This window comes from Sturnira hondurensis, unplaced genomic scaffold (genome assembly GCF_014824575.4).
Source record: "Sturnira hondurensis isolate 20B ecotype Veracruz unplaced genomic scaffold, ASM1482457v3 Scaffold0015056, whole genome shotgun sequence".
NCBI lineage: Eukaryota > Metazoa > Chordata > Mammalia > Chiroptera > Phyllostomidae > Sturnira > Sturnira hondurensis.
The window spans coordinates 1,558,018-1,570,203 of NW_028087687.1; the positions used below are offsets into that span (position 1 = coordinate 1,558,018).

At 46.2% G+C, this 12,186-nt stretch overlaps 1 protein-coding gene across 15 annotated transcripts in view; it reads left to right on the forward strand.

The window, feature by feature from the left end:
* The window catches only part of APBB2 (amyloid beta precursor protein binding family B member 2), a 321,139-nt gene that overhangs the window by 276,981 nt on the left and 31,972 nt on the right, over positions 1-12,186 (forward strand). The window contains exon 1 of one of the 15 annotated variants that reach the window (XM_037064276.1): positions 8,125-8,255. The exons of the other annotated variants lie outside the window; for them this stretch is intronic. The gene's annotated coding sequence lies outside the window, so the exon portion shown is untranslated. Of the gene's footprint in view, positions 1-8,124; positions 8,256-12,186 lie in introns of those variants that run through there. 15 annotated transcript variants of the gene reach the window in all.

Here is a 12,186-nt window from a genome sequence, read left to right on the forward strand (position 1 = left end):
GGCAGCCACACTAGATGTACCACAAGTCATCCAAAATGCCCCTGTCCTGCCCGGGGCTTCCCGCTGAGCGTGAAGGTAAAACAAATACTAGCCACTATAAATGGTGCTTTTTTAAAACTCAGCCCTGAAGGATCAAGGTGCTGGCAAATTTTATCTGCCTTACATTCCATAGCCCCCTGGCATAGCTAATATCCCTTTGGGGGGTGAGGCTTCTAAGTGGATTACGGAAGGCAAAGTGGAGAGAAGGGGGAGTCAAGGTTAAGTTCAGGGTCAGAACTCCAGCTTGTTTCTTTTTATGCTTCCTGGTGCTGTAAGTGGCAATAACAGGGTTAGCTCTCCTTTGGGATTCAGCCTCAACAGCAAGCTTGTAAGAATGGAGTTCGGTGACCACCAAGAAACTCCATGGTTCTATTTTGTAACCTCTTGGTTTTTTAAAAAATCTTGGTATGCTCTGGTCTGTGAACCATGGAAAACTGAAATAAACCAAAGGAGTTTTAGGAAACCCATTTAAAGACAGTTGCCTACATGTCTGAAAAGGGAAGTTAATCATGAACTGTGAAAAAAGTTTCTGTAAACATTCACATACAGGTTCTTGTGTGAACATAAGTTTTCACTTCTTTGGGGTAAATACCCAGGAGTGAGATTGCTGGGTTATATGGTGCTGGTCTGTTTAACTTTATGAGAAACCCCCAAACCACTTTTGGAAGGAGCTGTCGTATTTGACGTTCCCACCAGCAGTGTGAGAGTTCCAGTTGCTCAGCATCCTCACCAGCGCTTGGTGTTGCCACGTTTTTGTTTGTTTGTTGGATTTTGTTGTTTTTATCAGCATTCTAAAATGTGTAATGTGGTAACTCAGAGCAGTTTTAATCTGCATTTTCCTAACTAATAATGCTATTGAGCATCTTGCATGGGCTTAGGAAAACCATATTGTCTTCTTGGGCAAAGTGTGTTTGAATTTGCTGCCTGTTTTTAGAATTGAGTTGTTCGTTTCCTTCTTCTTGGCATTATTCCTATTTGCCCAGAAGTGGAAACAACATGAATGTCCATCAGCTGGTAGATGGGTAAACAAACTACGGTCCATGCATACAATGATATTCTCAGTGATAAAAAGGAACGAGCTACTGATACATGATACACTCAACAGTTCTTCTAAGTGAAATACACAAAGTTCAAAAAACTACATACACTATGATTCCATTTATATGACAGTTGGGGAAAGGCAAAAACTAGAAGGACAGAACCTAAATCAGTGGTGGGCTAGAGGTGAGGGAAAATACAATTTTTTCCAAGAATTTGTCTTGGCTTCTCTCCATCAGGCCCACCCTCCTACCCCTGCCTCCTCAGTGGATTCAGTTTCAACGTAGGCTTTGGTGTCTGAAACACAAACACAAACAAAATTAGTTTCTCTAGTTTTAATCACAGACATTGCCGGTCAGCAGGCATTTCTTCTGGCCCTTTAATTTCGTTCCTGGGTGGGTACAGAGATGTCCTGGCTCTGTCTGCCTTGGGCTTTCAGTGCCCCTGTGTAACTGAGCAGATGGGGGCCATTCACGTGATGCCTTGGTGTGTACCCCAACAATCGGCACTGGAAGGAGCAGGTCTTCATTTACAATATTGCAGCCTCGGAGGGGCTCCGAGCACTTATGCTCGAAGCCCTCCTTTCCCATGAGACCCAGCGCTTCCCTTGTTCCCCAAAAGCCTACAAGCCGAAAGCAAACCCAGTAGTTCCTCATGTTCTCATCTTAATCCAGCTTCCCTCTGGCAGGTAGCAGAGTCGCCATCCTCCGGCAGCAGCTCTCTCTCCTTCAGGAACTGGGGTACGTCGTCGTCAGCCTCTGTGTAATAATAGTCCAGGAAAACATGGATCATGGTGCACTGGATCATGGTGAAGTTCAGGAAAGACATACGACCCAGGAGTCCAGAGAGAATTCGGGTTTGCAAGGCAGCAGGTCAGCGTCTTGCCAGGGAGAGTCTTGGGAGCCCGCACAGCAGGCACAATCCGAGCAGCAAACTGTCTCTTTCCTCACTGCACCAGGCCCTGTGGCCGCATCCTGACTACAAACTACACAGCTGCGTCCTTACTTCTCCCTCGCACATGGCTCTTCTATTCCCTTCCAAGATGCATGGTTCAATTCCTCATGGCTGCCCCCTTAGTTTACATCCTGACCCAGAACTTCCTACATGACCTCCTCTCTGACTTCTCCCACAATGAGCTATATTTGCCAGTTCTCCCGTATAGTTTACATTTGTTCTGAGGCTGTCCCCAGTCAGGGCAAGAGTGACTCAGTGATTCAGAAGGAACCCTCCTCCCCTGGCTACTTCAAGAGTCAGGATATACTCTTGAAGTCACACCTACCTTGCCCTGAGGTGGTAACACAGCTATTAAACTAGCCTGTGTTATGAAAAATATCTTACGCTCTTTTTGTCGCTTCCCCCATCCCCCAAACTGTGGGCTGTGTGGGCTTTCTCCTGTATTCCCAGGCACCCCTCACCCAGTACCCCATTACACCTGCCTGTAATTCTGCTTTCCAGAGACAGCAGGCCAGGGCTCTGACTGGAGAACTGGTCCAGGGGATGCCCTTTGAGAACTGACTGCTGCGCTGGCTCTGTTTGGGTTCGGAATCCCAGCCGGTGATGATTTAGCCGCACCTCCCACCACCTGACAGTGGAGAACATGGTGTGGTGTGGGGAGGAGGGCAAATCTAATCTCTTCATAGTGCAGGGAATGCCAGAGAATTGCCTGCTGTCTTTGATCTAGTGGGAGGTTGTGTCTGCTAAATATTGCATAAAGAAAATAAGCTGTGCCCCCTGTCTAGGGCTTAGAAATATCTTCCACTTACAATGATTTGTGTTGTACACATTTATAATTAATAGCCTTTACGTTTTATAGGGCAGAACAGGGTGACTCCAGGCCAGTGGGGAGGAGAATTTCTTTTCCAAATATTTTGTTAGAACTGAATTAGAGAGATACTGTGGTAAAATATGAAGGTCTTTTATTTATTTAGTTAGTTAGCTAGTTAGTTAATTTTTAACAGAAATCTTATTGATTTATTTAAAAGATTTTATTCATTTTTAGAGAGAGGGGAAGAGAAGAAGAAAAATATCAATCTGTGGTTGCCTCAGTTGCCTCTCCCACGCCCCATACTGGGGACCTGGCCCATAACCCAGGCATGTGCCCTGACTGGGAATCGAACTGGCCACCCTTTGGTCACAGCCCGCACAAAATATGGAGGTCTTTTAGAATAAAGTTGCACCCTCATATGGGTGCAGGCAGGGCTCCTGCTGTCTGATCCACTTTGTGGGCCATAGGGGTTTCTTTAAGGACTGTTACGGATTCCTTTAAGAGCAGCCATCAAGTACACAGTCCTCTGAAATAAACTGGGGGATAAAATAAGTTGGGGGAACCTTACTCATGGTCCTCAACTCCCTGGCCTTTGTTGTCCCGGTTCGTTGCATATCTGAGCTTGAATTGTTTTCAGCTGCATATTTACTTTTCCTCCATTGTTTGGCTAATTTGCAGCTGGGTTCTTGCCACTCAGAGTGACATCTTGGAGCAGAGCATCCGCATCACCGGGGAGCTTTTGAGGAAGGCAGGCCCCACCCACCCCAGACCTACTGAGTTGGAATCAGCATTTTAACCGTCCCCAGGGGATGCATTTGCACATTGAATATTGAAAAGTGCTGATCTAGGCCAGGGTCCTGCCCTGTTGGTAACTTTGTTAGGGTCACGTGTGACCCTCAGAAATATACCCCTGGTGTATTCTCCTGAGGTCCACGAATGAGCGTGAGTGCATGCCACTTTGCTAAGAATGAAATTAATTTATTGATTATTGTATGTATTAGTAAATATAGATTTATGTATTAAGCTGAGCTGGTCCATAAATATCCAAACTCCGATAAAGAACAGTTGAATTTCAAGGACTTCAGAGTCTAGTGAGGGGACACAGACAGGCCTAGCGTGTCATTCTGTCCAGTGTCTATCTCTGTCATTTGACTTCCTTCACCTGCACAGAGTGCCAGTTCTCTTCTACGTGTACAGCCAACGGGCCACCGGCCTCTCAGTCCTTTGAGTCAGAAGGGGCAGTGCTTCTGTGCAAAGGGGGGGGAGGGGTTACTCCAAACCTCTTGATTGAGTTACGCTCTGGGGGTGAGGCCCTGGCATGCTCACTGGAATGATTATTGTGCACACTGTAATGTGAGAACCGCTGATCCCCTCAGTGGTGGTGCAGTGTGCATGCAAAGGAGTGTTTAAACACAGTCTCAAATATTTAAGGAATCCTTCAGGGGTTTTCTCATGCTAAGTTCAGGGAGAGTTTCAAGTGGCCTCTGACTTCAGAGCTGCTTTTACCTTTGGGTAAAGCAATATAGGGATATTTGTGGTTGCTAGTTAAAGATAGTTCGAGTCATATTTATATGTATTTCTGGCAGCGTGTTTGCTAGGAGCAAATTCAAATGCTTTGCTGTACAATGAGCTAACAGGGTGCATATTGTTATGACAATCCTGTGACTTTCTTGTTTAGTGTTTATCCTCATCTAATCAAATAAATTGAAATTGGATTACGGCTGTTACACGTTAGAGCAGTTATCATCCAGTTTAAATGCTGGTCTAAAGGAAATAACATTGATTTTTTTCCTGTGCTTCTTGGGAGCATCATAGGTTATTGGTGTGCTGGTCAAATTTTTAATTAGGTTTGTACAGAAGAAAGAAAGATTAGTGGTTGGGGTTTTTTATTTTCTTAATGTAGTATGTAAATAAACTGCAATATTTTATTCTAATTAGGGAGTCAGATGATTTTTAAAAATTTGATGATCTGCTTCCATATTTTTATTTAAAGCATGTCACATTTTTATTTTAAAGTGGATAATAATTTTAAGGAACATTTTTATTGTTAGAAAGAGGAAAAGAAAATAATAGAATAGAATATCATTATAACACTCAGTTACAGCTACCTTATTTTTCAGGGAATACACTGTAATATTTACCAGAATTTTGCACATAACTGAACCTATATTTCTATAAACTAAACCTTTTTTTTCATTGTCTTCCTTTTGCAAACACCTTTTGTGGACTTATTGTGTATAAGCACTGTGCCTAATGCTAGGATTCAGAGTTCATCTAACAAAGGTCCTTCACAAAAACAGATGTTTCAATACCACTGACTGCTCTGAACACATAGCAATGAGCCAGAGAATGCAAAGCCAAAAATGACAGGCCCCAGGGAGCAGGGGAAAGCTTCATGGAGGAGGTGACATTTGATCTGGACTTTGACTCAGAAGTTGGAGTTTGCAAAAGAGAGATTTATTCTTGACGTTGTAAAGGCATTACGTGCTGATTGCATTCAAGCTCATTTTAAAAGTACCTGTAGAAAAATTGAATTTATTACATTTGAAATGTGCGTGCTGCTGAAAATACACTGGGAAAAAGTCCACAAGACCACTCGGGTTCTACAGGTTGCTAGAGGGACTCACAGAACTCACTGCGGGCCGTCTCACTCACAGTCCCATGGTTTGTCACAGCTAAAGGACAGGGATTAAAGTCAGCTAAGGGAAGAGGCACCCAGGGCAGAGCCCAGGAAAGTTCCAAACATAGACTTTCCAAACATAGAGCTGCCCTCCCACGGGCCATGGGCAGCCTGGCTTTCCCAGTATTGACATGTGACAATATGCCTGGAGTACGGCCAACCAGGGAAGCTCGTCCAAGCCCTGGTGTCCAGAGTTTTGATTAGGGCTCCATTGCGAAGGCGTTGCTGACCACCCACGGGGCTGAGCTCCATCTCTAGCCCCTCCAGAGGTGAAACTGATGCCAAGTGACCCAAAGCCCTTACTCCGGATCACATTGTTACACTATCTCATGTGACCTAAGACCCTCATGTAAACAAGAACACTTGTATCAGGTATGACATTCCATAGTCTTAGAGATCACCTCCCAGAAGCCAGGGGGAAGGGCCAGACCTCTCTCTGATCAAGGTTGAATTCCTTACCATACAGAAACAAAATCGGACACTACCATAAGTTTATAAAACTCATCATAAAGAGAAAGGAGACAAGACCTATAAAGGAAGAGTCTGGGATGCTGGGTGCTGGGGGATGGGATGGGCAGCACTGCCTGTTGGGGTGTTTTTCCCACGGGATTGGACTGAGGTCAAGGTTGAGAGGAATTAGCCAGCTGAGCAGTGCCGTGAAGAGCATTTGAGAAGGAGGAAACAGTCGGTGGGAAGGCTCAGAGGTGGGAAGAAGATGGGGCTGGAGCACAAAGAAAGAGGGGGAATGTGGTTGCAACATTGAGCAGAGAAAAAAATAGGAACCAGATCCCAGGTGGCCTCGGATGGATCCCTGGATGGGGTGATGGACTGTATCTGCAATCGATGCAAAGCCATAGAGAGTTTTAAAGCAGGAGCATGATGCTCAGATTTGTGGTGTGTGTTTTTAAAGGGACACGTGTGTGACTGTGAGACCAGCCAGAGTGGGACAAGAGTGGGACAGTCACAATGGAGTGACTATTAGAAGACCACTGCAGCCATCTCAAATGTGGCGGCTAGAATTGGTGTGGTGGCAGTGGAGAGTAAGGGGGGACAGCTTTAAGAGAGCAGTTGGAGGCAGAACTGGTACATGCCAGCCTGCCTAGCAGACCCTCTGCTGTCCACACTGTGCTGTCGCCTGTGGGCATCTGGCAGCCCCAGCTGAGGTGTCACTTCTACTCTGCTGCGGGCAGAGGATCAGACAACCAAACTGACTAGAATTGCGTGTAAGGGAGGAAGGGCTGCGTCTGAAGGTGTGACGGGTGTGACGGTGAAATGGTCCATGCCTCCAGACTTGGTCATGTCTGTTCTGGCTGCTGAAGCCTCACATCCCACCTCCCACCCCCCACTTCCAGTCTGGGCTGTGTTGCAGACGTTTGGGGTTGCCAGAGCAGTTCGCTGTGCACAGCTCTCCTAAAAAGCTGCAGTGTTATTGGTCGTGGATTCAGATACACCGTGAATTAAACTACGCCCCTCCTTTGAAAGACAACCATGGACTAGAAAAGCCTGATATAAAATTGTCAGCACAGAGCTTAATAGGTGTTGAACAAAGAGACGTCTAATCCTCTTTAAAATAGGAACACTAAAAAGAGTTTCCAGTACACCTATGATATGTTTTACTAAACCCAGATGAGACCTCCTAGGTACATACACCCTTGATTTTCCGTGTGTTTCACTTTTTCTGTTTGCTCCTTCATAAAAGGAGTGTATGGGAGGTTGAATGTGGCAGAAAACGTGGCTGATGTCCCCCGCCTATTGCACTTCCACTTTGTTAATTGTTCCATCAAATAACTTACTCTTGCCCAAAAACAATTAAAAAGAGGAAGTACTTTCAGTACACACACACAGAATATAGTTAGTGACCTTGGATTTTCCTTTCAAACTCTATTTTGGCCAGTGGCTGACCAGCACTCCTATTTAAATGCTGTCGCTTAACCAAATGGACGCTTTTCTGCTTCCATGTATATGAGTCCTCGGTGACGGATGACAGTGTTGGGATGCCATTGTCATCTTGGCTTCAGATCAGGGTAAACACTAAGTGCCTTAGAGAAGCAATGATTAGAAAAGTGTGTAGGGGCGAACTACTATTAAGGACGTCGTATAAATTGGCAGGGAATCAGTGAGAAATACCTTTCAGCTCAGTTCAAAGCTTGCTGTCTGCTTGAGAAAACGATGGTTTCTTCTGCTTTTCCATAGCATCGCAGCAGCTTTCGGGCTGGCGGTCGCAGAACCCCCTCCCCTGTCTCCCCTACCTCTCCACCCCGCACAGGTTAGGCATGGTCGTATTAGAAACCAGAAACCCAGGCCCGGGAAGTCAGCTTTTGGAAGGGGTTCGGTGGAATTAGAATGAACTTCCCAAGTCCTGGGAGTCCAGAAAGGAAAATGTATGTTGGTGGTGCGGGTATTCCACCCTTCTCTCGCCCTGGGTCTGGCCGCTGGCAACTGGAAGCACCTGGCAGGGCCACCTGGCGGGCCACCTGGTGGGGCGGGGCAGGGCATGGAGTGGGCGGGGTATCGGCCACGCGCCTCTCCAGCAGCCAATGGGCGGGGGCGGGGGCGGGAGTGGAGCGCAGGCGGGTGGGACTCTGGGAGGCGCGGACGCCACTCGCTTCAACTTGAGACCGAGGGAACGTGCTGCTGCTGGTGTGAGCGAAAGCTCCAGGCTAGTGGGTCCGGCACCCCTGGCCTCTTCGCTGCGCCGGAGGCCGCATCCCCGCCCAGCCCTGGCGGGCGAAGGTGAGGGACGTGGGGAGGGGGCGGTACGCCTTTGTCTGCAGGTGCCAGCACTAGTAGGGAGCCGGGTTGGAGCCTGAGCTGGCTGGCGGGGACAGCGAGGGGGCCCGGGAGACGCGCGGGACAAAGGCGGCCCTCTCCCTTCCCCGAGTCACCGCTTAGGGAGGTGCCTGGGCAGGGAGGCTGGGAGAGATGAGGAGGGGGTCTCTCCGCCTCCCCGGAGGAAGGGCGAGGATTGTGTGAAATGGGAGGACAGGTTAGCAGTCTTTTACTTCCAATTTGCCCGCGCAGCAGGAAGCTGGTCAGTGGTGGCCTCTTCTCATGGGCTACACAGGGTAGTTCTGTTGTGGCCAGTGTTAAAGGATTGAACAAATGAGTGCATTCGTCTCACGTGCCCTCTGGTGAATCACGTTTACGTCTTCTTGTCGACTAGAAGTGAGAAATAATTGTAGGATCAGGGTAATCCAGTTCTTGTATTAAAAGCAATATTCTTTGGTGTGGAAGTACTACAGTTTCAAATAATTTTTATTACATGATTTAAAATAGTGAGAAAATGCCTCAAATTCCCAAAATGTAGAAAAGCTGCCAACTTATCCACATGCTTGCTTTTGGTATTGAAAAAAAAGAAGTCTTATTTTAAAAAAGAAAGAAAGAAACACAGACATATTTTAAATATTGCACACAACCCTTTGCTTGGTCCTGGGGGGATGTGTGCCTTTCCTACCCATTATCTGCTTCCTGGGCCAATATTGTAACCAGGCATGTCTGTGGCTCCCTAATTAATGTGTCGGCTGTGAATCTTCATTATTGCCCTGGGCGGGAGAAGGCGGAGGAGGCGGCAGTCCATTATTAGCCTTTCCTTTCTCTTTTACCTGCAGCCTGGCTTTGACTTGTATCAGGAAGGGTGGATTCTGACTGCCTTCCCATGTTGGTCTCTTTGGGTTTTCCTAGGCCATTGGGCAGTCGGCCTCTTCTCCAGGACGGCTCTGACAGGAAGGCAGTGTGTAAGTTTTCTCCCGAAAGTTCAGCTCTTTGCTACTGCCTTTTAGTTGTTGTTTGCTTTGTAAAAGGGATTTTCAGGTGTCCTGAGGCCTTTTGCAAGAAGTTACGAGCGTAGCATACCGTGAGGAAAATAGCCGTAAATCTGTATTTGTCAGTTTTGTCTATTAAATTATAGGCTGTGGCCGTGTTGTACAAAATGAAATGTGAATAAAAAGCTTAATGGGGGAAAAACTTTCCACAAAGCATCAGCCATCATTGTTGAAGACGGGGCGGTGGTCATTTTGGGCCAGGTGAGTGAGGCTCGGGGTGGCAGCGTGGGCTGTGTTCTGGTTTGGTCAGGAACCCTACCTGGCCATTATTTAGTGGGTATTTATTAAATACCTACTATGTGCCAAGGATTGGCAATCACAATTAAATGGTAAATATGACAGGTACTATCTGGCTTTCTCGGAGTTCGCCCTGTGCTGGCACAGGGCCCATGTCAGACGCTCTGAAATGTGCGGATGACACCGAGCCGCTAAGAGGATTTGCCGCTGGTTCCTGCCCCTAGACCAGCTGAGCCCAGAGCTATAGCAGCACACAGGTGTGCCAAGGACACCTCCGCTCCAGGGTGGAGGTATTCATCAGATCTGTGGGTCTGATGAGTGCACTGGAATTGTCTTGAGCCTGCTAATTTTGTTCATGGATACCTCTCAGAAGAGTCTGGACTGCAAGGAGGGCCAGATGCTGAGTTCTAAAAGGGTTTGAAAATGGGTATTGTATATTTGGATGTGCTAATCCCAGTCCACTTCAAAGCTATCAGTTGTGCTGTGTCCTAGTCTCACCTCAATGGCCTGTGTATTGAACAGCCCCTCAGGGAGATGAATTTCATTCGTACCATTGACTGAGCACCGCTCTACATCTGTCCACAGTGTGAAGAGGTGACGCCCAGGTTTAGAGATCCGGAACACAGGTGGAAAACACCGATTTTCTCTCTCTCTGCTGTTCACAGGTTTTCGGGAGTGTAGCGATGACACATAATTTCTTACTCGTCTGGGTTTCCAGACTTTTCAGCAAATCCCCAGGGTCACATGAGAACATACTAAATAGTAGTGTGATGTGCTTTTTCCTAAGTGCCTAATTTAAACAGTTATGAATATAAAATTTCTCAAATTTCTCATTTGAGAAATTCTCAGACCTTTGGATGCTCTTCATAAATTGAATGGTTGAGTGAGCAGATGAATTAATGGATATAAAACATTTTGTTTTCTATTTTAGGGTTTAACTCTAGCCATCACATGTACTTGTACTTGATATTTATCATCTTTAGATGAATTTGCTGTTCAGCATGTATGGAACATCTATGTGTTAGGCACGAGGTACTGAGGGAATGAGACAGGCCAGATTCAAAGAGGCAGAAGATAAGCCAGGGAAACAATTCAGAAACAAGATGGTACAGATTAAGCTACGTGCCATGAAGACTGTCAACAGCAAGCACAAAGCAACACAGAGAAGCTCAGTGGGTACTCGGGCCACCAAGAGGCAGTCCATCCTTGGAGGTGACATTTGAGCTGAGCTGGGCAGTTGAGAAGAAGCCAAGCACATGGGGAGTAGGCAGGAAGTTCTGAGGAAGAGGAGCACTCCATGTGTTCAGGGGTCTGAAAGGAGGCCAGTGGTGTGTTCCTGTGGGGGAAGGGGCAGGTGGGGACAGGATCCTGCTTTTTGTCTAGGGGTGAAGGTTTGCCTTTGCTTGTTAATGCCATGAGAAACCTTTGAAGGTGATAGCCAGGGGTGTGTCATGAGCTGGCTGATTTCACCAAAACATCTCTGAGTGCTGTTAAGGGGAATGGGTGTCAGGAGCAGAGGCAGATGCTGGGGGACCAGCTGGCCAGTCCTGGTCCAGCAAAGACCAAGGTCGTGGTGGCGGGGACGAAGGAAGCAGGTTGCGGAGGTTAGACGGGCAGGTCTGCGTGTAGAAATGCAGGAAAACGAATAATCTAGGTCCACACCTGGAATTTTAGATTTATTTATTTATTCATGTTGGAAATGCATATTAATAGAAATAATGACTGTATCAAGGATAATGACACAATGGAGAAACCCATTTTCAATTTATGTTGTATTGAGACCTTGACTTAATTTTGTTTTATTCTCCAGTGTGGGTAAGCAGCCATATCCTGTGGACGCTGTACATGTGGCCATTTTCCTAAGACATTTTCACCGTTCGGTGCACTGCCTTTCTCAACTGATTATTAGACTTTTGAACATTTTCTTTGTTCTGTCATAAAACTAAAGGATCAGAGTAAGGGAGCAGATAGGTTTAAGCTTTAATCCATATGGAATAACTCTACCTTTGCTCCCAGTTTTATAAGAAACCATTGACAATTGCATATGAAATTATTATTTCACATGCAACATCCTACGTAGTTCCAACAACTAATATTGTCATAGATAAAACTTGTTCTGTAGGTATTTCGAATCAAAAAGAGTAAATAAAATTCCCTAGTAACTTGGCTGGAAATTCACTGAGCATTTTGTGAGCTAGAAAAGCCATTTCCTTGTATCTACAAAGCAGAGAAATAAAATAGCTGGTTTCTGATAGGATTTTTGGTGCCGTCCTCCTAGCTGCAGATTTGTGCACTTGAAAGATTAAAAAAAGGTCAGGGAACTTTGGTTTTAAAACCAACTTTGGTTTGGTTTTGCAAAAAAATAAGAAAAGAAATGTTAATGCAGAAAATATTCCTTAAGCAGATGAGAGGTGCAGAAGTGACTAGGGCTTCCAGTCCTGCTGGTACTGGCTTTCCCAGAACACGTACCAGGGGTGTCTGTCCTGCGGCCCGCGGGCTGCATGTGGCCCGGGATGGCTGTGAGTGTGGCCCAACACAAAATCGTAAATTTACTTAACACCTTCCTTTTGCTCATCAGTTTTCATTGGTGTTTGTGTTTTTAATGT